The 6360-nt window shown below is 50.3% G+C and overlaps 1 long non-coding RNA gene across 1 annotated transcript; it reads left to right on the top strand.

Moving 5' to 3' along the window:
• Positions 1-6293, top strand: LOC122729207. The gene is made up of 3 exons (XR_006353313.1): positions 1-32; positions 380-427; positions 6243-6293. It is a non-coding gene; the product is annotated as an uncharacterized LOC122729207 (long non-coding RNA).
• Positions 6294-6360: the final 67 nt, after the last annotated feature.

Below are 6360 nucleotides of genomic sequence, written 5' to 3'. Positions count from 1 at the left end.
GCAAATCCCAGCTGGGATAGAATCAGAAGCAGGTGCTTTGCCGCAGGACTGGAGCCTAATAGTTCCTAATGGCTGAAACACTAGCCAAGGTCATCGAGCTGGCGGCTCTATGGAAAATCTAGCTCTTGCTCCAGCAGGCACAAACCCTAGGGGTGGGGGTGGCAAGCTCAAGTGGTCCCCAGGTTTGAGGAGGGGAGGAACGACAGGAAGGGGAGGTTGGGGGCCCTTTCTCCCCTGGGGTCTTAAAGCAAAGATCGTCACTTGTTGGGGAAGGGAAGGACTCTTGGTCTCCTACCGAGAGCCTAAATGGGTGGTACCTTCCAACTCTGAGTTGGTTAATCGTCTTACAAATTTTTACACATTTCCTTTTCTCGAATAGGTTTGAACTGCACATTCACTAACAATGTTGATGAATTTGAAGCAAAAGGTAAACAAATGGGAACTGGAGTCCCAAACAGATTCTAATGCTGCCTTTGTAAATCTATGCTCTCTGCTCAGGATGCTTTATTTGCTCTGGCCCTGGTGTATTTGAGGATCCAGGGAGGGCCCTGGGCTCTTCTTGTGCTTTTGTAAACTTTCATTCTTCTTAGTTTTGGGGGCTTCCCCCCCAACACATCTTAATTTTCTTTTCTCCCAAAAGGCAGCTGAGGGTGGACCTGAGTCATGCCCAGGCTTTGTACTTGTCAACAGGAGGAGAGTCTGCTGGTCCTGCCAGCCACTTATTGCCCCTCGTCTCTGGGCTTGGCTCTCCTGATGAGGGGCCCAGTGCCTATTGAGACCACCACTGTGTCCCCAGCACACCAAGAGGCCACAATGGTGCCAGGACATTTTGGCTTCCCTGGAGCTGTCCAGATCCTATTTAGGTGTGAAGCGAGCTTAATTGGACCAGGCTCTGATTCTGACCCAGAACTCAGTTCATTCCTAACCTCGTCTTTAATTCACCGCAGCATTTATAAGTTGCTTTAATTCATTTGTACCTTACTATGTGGGAAAAAAATTGGAGAAGGGAATGGCCAACCACCCCAGTATCTTTGCCAAGAAAACCCCAAATGGGGTCATGGAGAGTAGGACACAACTGAACACAACAACAGGTGCAAGGGACATCAGTCATCCATTCGACAAGTATTTGCTGAGCGCCCACTTTGAGACACAGAAAGCAAAGCAGCTCAGCCCTCCGAAGGCTTACATTGGTTGGGTGGGAGACCTTAGTTAAGTAAAGAAGAAAGGGACATTTACACCTGATCCCCTTCCCGCTTGGGGGGCCTCTCCTGGCTCTCTTGCACCAAAACTCCAGGCCCCGCTACCCTCCAGGCATCTCCCTATGGCCTCTCCTGTCATCCCTTCCTCCCCATATGCCTCCAGGGCTGAACCTCTGTTCCCCACTGGAGTATATGGAAACCCAATTAGCACCCCCCCTTACCCCTTTCTCTTTTAGAAAGATTAGGAAATTATCTTTCCCTCAGAATCCGGTGAAGCCTTTGGACTCACTGAATGAAATGGACCTGGTCAGTCCCAGGCCTGAAACCAAGGAGACTTCACCCTCCTAGTCCCTTCCCCCAGCCTGGGGCTGTCCAGGTGAGCTAAATCAGCAGAAGCCCCTCCACTTTAGAGCAAGCCTGGCCTGAATGAGGGAGACGATTGTTGATTGTTGATTGTCCCGAGTGGAAAGGCATTTTGAATAGCTATTGTTTTGTTTAGCAATCATACATTGTTATCTGTCTCTGAGCCCTGCCTTGGTCCGGACTGTGGAACTAGGTATTTGTTGCTTAATACTAAAATATATGTGTACCCAAAGACTTTGCCTGGGGAGCGAGTTTCAGTTAGCCAGTTGGATCTCCCTTTAAGCCACAATACTTGTATATATACAGCTATGCATTGCTGTTCAGTCGTTTCTGTCACGTCCAACTCTTTGTGACCTCATTTGGGGTTTTCTTAGTAGAGATACTGGAGTGGTTCGTCATTTCCTTCTCCAGCTCATTTTACAGATGAGGAAACTGAAGCAAATAGGGTGAAGTGACTTGCCCAAGGTCACACAGCTGTCATGTGTCTGAGGCCAGCTTTGAACTCAGGAAAATGAGCCTTCCTAACTCCAGGACCCGCACTCTATCTATCCACTGTACCCCCTAGCTGCTCCTGCATCTGTGCAGATGCGTAAATAAAACGTCTCTAAAAGATTTGAAAAACATAGCTAGAGTTCGGGTCCTGCTCCTAGAAGACTTATCTTCCTGAGTGCGAATTCAGCCTTAGATACTTACTAGTATCTTTGCCAAGAAAACCCCAGATGGGGTCATGGAGAGTCGAATACTATTCAACAACAACCACCACCACAAAAGATCTGAAACCCAAAATGCACAATGTTTTGGTTTTTTACTTCGAACCGTCAGGCAGCCGGTTTGTATGGAATGTAGGGTAAGGGAGGAATGAATGATGCAAATTAAATCTCGAAAGTAAGAGTACAGGGAAAGACATTAAATGTACAGAGCTCCTGATACAACTACCCCAAAAACAGCAATAAAAGAACCCCTGGAGCAGAAAAACCCACAAAAATACGGGCTGAGATCATTTTCCAGCTATAAATAGATTAAAGGGGGCTGTGCTGGGCTGTGAGTAAAGTCCAACCCCGAGATCACGGAACCCCAGGTATGCCGTACCAGAGGAACTTAACCCCGGAGCCTCTGAATCAGCTGCAGCACCAGCGTCTTCTGGAACTGAGCTTGCGGTTGGGTGAGAGGGCTGAAAGGCTGGGGGGGGGGGAAGTGCAGGGGTATCAATGGGACCTAGGGAGGAATTCAGCTGTCCCTCCCCATCGGGGAACCTGAGTGGCAGGAGGCCCAGGTGGGGAAAGGGCGCAGGCTCGTCCAAGCTAAAAACCGCCACAGCGATCTGCTGGCTGGTTAACTAGCAAGCTGGCTTGAGGTTATCTTCGGACCAGAGAACAGGCCAGGCAAGAGAAAAACCTGCCCTCCTTCAAACCAAAACACTTGGGACCCTCTGAAGCTGGGGACAGTAGTGTAGCCTAGAAGCAGGGCCCCCCAGTGGGGAGTCAAGTAAAAGATGAGCAAAACAAAGAAAGTTCGGAATTATAGAAAGTTTCTTCAGCGACAAGGAAGATCAAGGTGCACCCTCAGAAGAGGCAAAGAACCTCAGGGCCCCTACATCCAAAGCTTCCAAGAAAAATATGAACTGGTCTCAGGCCATGGAAGCACTCAAAAGGGACTTTGAAGAGAAAGTAGGAGAGATAGAAGGAAGATGTAGAGAGAGGGAGGAAAGAATGGAAAGAGAAATGAGAGCAATGCAGGCAGGAGAGTCATGAGAAAAAAGTCAACAGTTTGAAAAGTCAAATGGAAAAGGAGATAAAAAAGCTGTCTGACGAAAATAATTGCCTAAGAATTAGGATTGAACAAATGGAAGCTAGTGACTATGAGAAACCAAGACACGGGGGCAGCTAGGTGGCACAGTGGATAAAGCACCGGCTCTGGATTCAGGAGGACCTGAGTTCAAATGTGGCCTCAGACACTTGACACTTACTAGCTGTGTGACCCTGAGCAAGTCACTTAACCCTCATTGCCAGAGAGAGAGAGAGAGAGAGAGAGAGGGAGAGAGAGGGAGAAACCAAGACATGGTAAAGCAAATCCAATCGAATGGAAAAATAGAGGGCAATGTGAAATATCTCCTTAGAAAAACAGCTCACCTGGAAAATAAATCCAGGAGAGATCATTTGAAAATCACTGCACCACCTGAAAACCATGAAAGTAGAGTACAGCCAGATTTTGAATATTAAATGCCAAGCCCAGAATTAAAAAAAAAAAAATTGGTCCTGGAGACAATAGGGAGGGATTGTGGCTTCTAGAGCAGGGGAGGGGTCTGGTCATGACTGAGCATTAGGTCAATCCTCCTGGCAGCCGTGGGCAGGCAGGTGAGGGTAATAGTCTAGGCAGAGGTGACAAGGGCCTTGACTTCAGGGGCAGCCCTTTGCATCGTGAGCGGAGAGGACTGGTGGGAGAGACACCAGTGGCCGGCTGCTTTGGCAGCTGGTGGGCTCTGGGGAGGGGGCAAGGGATGGGTACCCTGGACAGCAATAGCAGAGTTGGAGGGAGCTGCGAATGTGGCTCTTCTCCCCCATCGCAGCTCCTCTTCCCCTCTCCCACAAACACTCCAGGTTGGTAACTTCCCGCCAGGTCCCTCGATTGTCCTGCATTAGCCAGGTCTAGAGGCTTCAGGGAGGTCTTCATCTGCTGCCCTCTGCTGCCCCCTGCTGGATGACCTCTGCCACTGCGCCCCTAAGATTCTCTTCAAGACCTCATTGGTCTTGGGACCCTTTAGGACCAAGCTCTGGTCGAGGATTACCTGAAGCAGCAAACTCTCTAAGTTTGCCCCACGGGAACAGAGAGCCACACGCTGCAACACATTGCCTGTGAAGAACAATGCCAGAAAGGCCAGCCCAGGAGCACCCCTGCCCCCATCCACAGAAACTTGGAGCAAGGCCCCAAGAGCCCTTTGGAAGATGGGGAGCGGCGGCATCATGTGGGCAAACTGAGAGGATGGAAGCCCCCATCTAGGAGACCCTGGCTCCATGGCAGCCCCAGAAGGGACCGGGGCATTCATTCCTGTCCGCCCCCCCCTCCCCCCATGCACCCAAATAGTCTCGCTCTGCACAAACAAGAAAGCTCCCAATTCTGGCCGTGTTCTTTCCTCGCTTTCCTGCCTCCCGGCCTTTGGTCATGTCCTCCCCTCCATTCTCCCTGTTGGAATCCCATCCATCCTTTGTGGCCCAGTGCCACCACCTCCATGCTGCCATCCCTGATTTCTCTCTCCCGGGACTGCCCACAACTGTCATGCATTCGCCTCATGGTCGGTATAATTTTCTGGGGAGCCCCATGAAGGAAGGGGCTGGGTCTCACTTAATGTCTGCACCTCCTCCGCCCAGCCCAATCCCCGTGGTGTCTCTGCCCAGAATAGGCACATCCTAAGTATTGGCTGAATTGACTTGCATGTGAGGGGGTCCTGCAGGGATGCCAGGGCGCTCAGCAGACTGCCCTCTCTTTGGTGGGCTCCTCCTTCCGTCCAGGGCTTCCTGAGGCCAGGCATGAGGGAAGGGTGGCTGCTACTTCCCCAGACACCCTAGTTGGCCCTCCAATGAGGGGAAGTGGTTTCCTTGAGGAAACAAGTGGGGAGCTTACAAACAGCAGACAAGGCTCTGTGACTTACCCAGAAACAGAGGACCCTGGGCTGGGGGATTTCCAAGTCTCAGTAAGGTATCTGGCATCTTTTCTGAGAGAGGTCAGGAGTTCTGGTTTGTCAGCTGCCAGGGAGAAGTCCTTTGGGCCTCAGGACCTCCGAAGGGGGGTACCAGCCCTGTCTACTGCCAGTCCCCACCACTCACGAAAGGCAGGCAGATGAATCTTCTAGAAAGGTCATTTTCACCATCAGCCAGCAATTAGTCAGATAATGAAGCACCTACAGTGGGACTCTTCTGGGAGAGACAAACATTAAATAGTCCAATTGGGGAAGTTCAGTTGGGGGAGTCTCTTACCTATCAATATACAGGACTCAAGGAAATCTGGGGTAAAGGGAGGCCCAGGGAAAGTCAGGAAAGACTTCCAGCATGAGCTGAGCTGTGGCAGAAGCTAGGCATTAGAAGAGGTGCCAGTGAAAAAGGAGACATACCAAGCATGAGGGACTACTTGTACAAAGGCATGGAGGCAGGACTGGAATGTCATGGGTGAGAAGCAGCCAGATGAGCAGTCTGGTCAGGCTGAAGAGGACCAATGTGTAATAAGGCCGTACAGGAAGGGGGGCTGTGGGTTGTGAAAGGCTTTGAATGCTGAAGAGAGGAATTTGTGTTTGATCCTTGAAGTAATAGGGAGCCACTCAGTTTATTGAGCAGGGGGTTGATCAGAGCTTCATTGCCTCAACAGCTTTGCAGAAGATGAATTGGAGAAGGGAGAGTCCAGGTAAGAGGTAATAACTAGGGTTGTGACTATGTGAGTACAGAGGAAAGGACCGATGTTGGAGGGAAATTGATAAGATGTCATTCCCTGGTTTGAGAATCTACCATGGAGGCAGCTAGGTGATGCAGTGGATAGAGAGGACCTGAGTTCAAATCTGGCCTCATATACTTGCTAGCTGTGTGAATCTGGGTAAGACACTTCACCCAAAGAAGAAAAAAAACCATCAACCTGTCATGGCTCCCATTTTTCTGTAAGATAAAATGTAAACTCTGCTGGTTTCTTTTTACACAGTCTGGCCCCAACCTACCTGTCCAGCCTCACTGGACATTCCTTCCTTTCCTGCACACTTGGATCCAGCTGCATTGACCTGCGCCCCCAGGTGAGCCTCCATCTCCCATCCCTTCCAGCT

This window comes from Dromiciops gliroides, chromosome 5, assembly GCF_019393635.1.
Source record: "Dromiciops gliroides isolate mDroGli1 chromosome 5, mDroGli1.pri, whole genome shotgun sequence".
In the NCBI taxonomy this organism is placed as follows: domain Eukaryota; kingdom Metazoa; phylum Chordata; class Mammalia; order Microbiotheria; family Microbiotheriidae; genus Dromiciops; species Dromiciops gliroides.
Note: the sequence above shows the minus strand (reverse complement) of the source record. Positions and strands in the feature narration are given on the sequence as shown.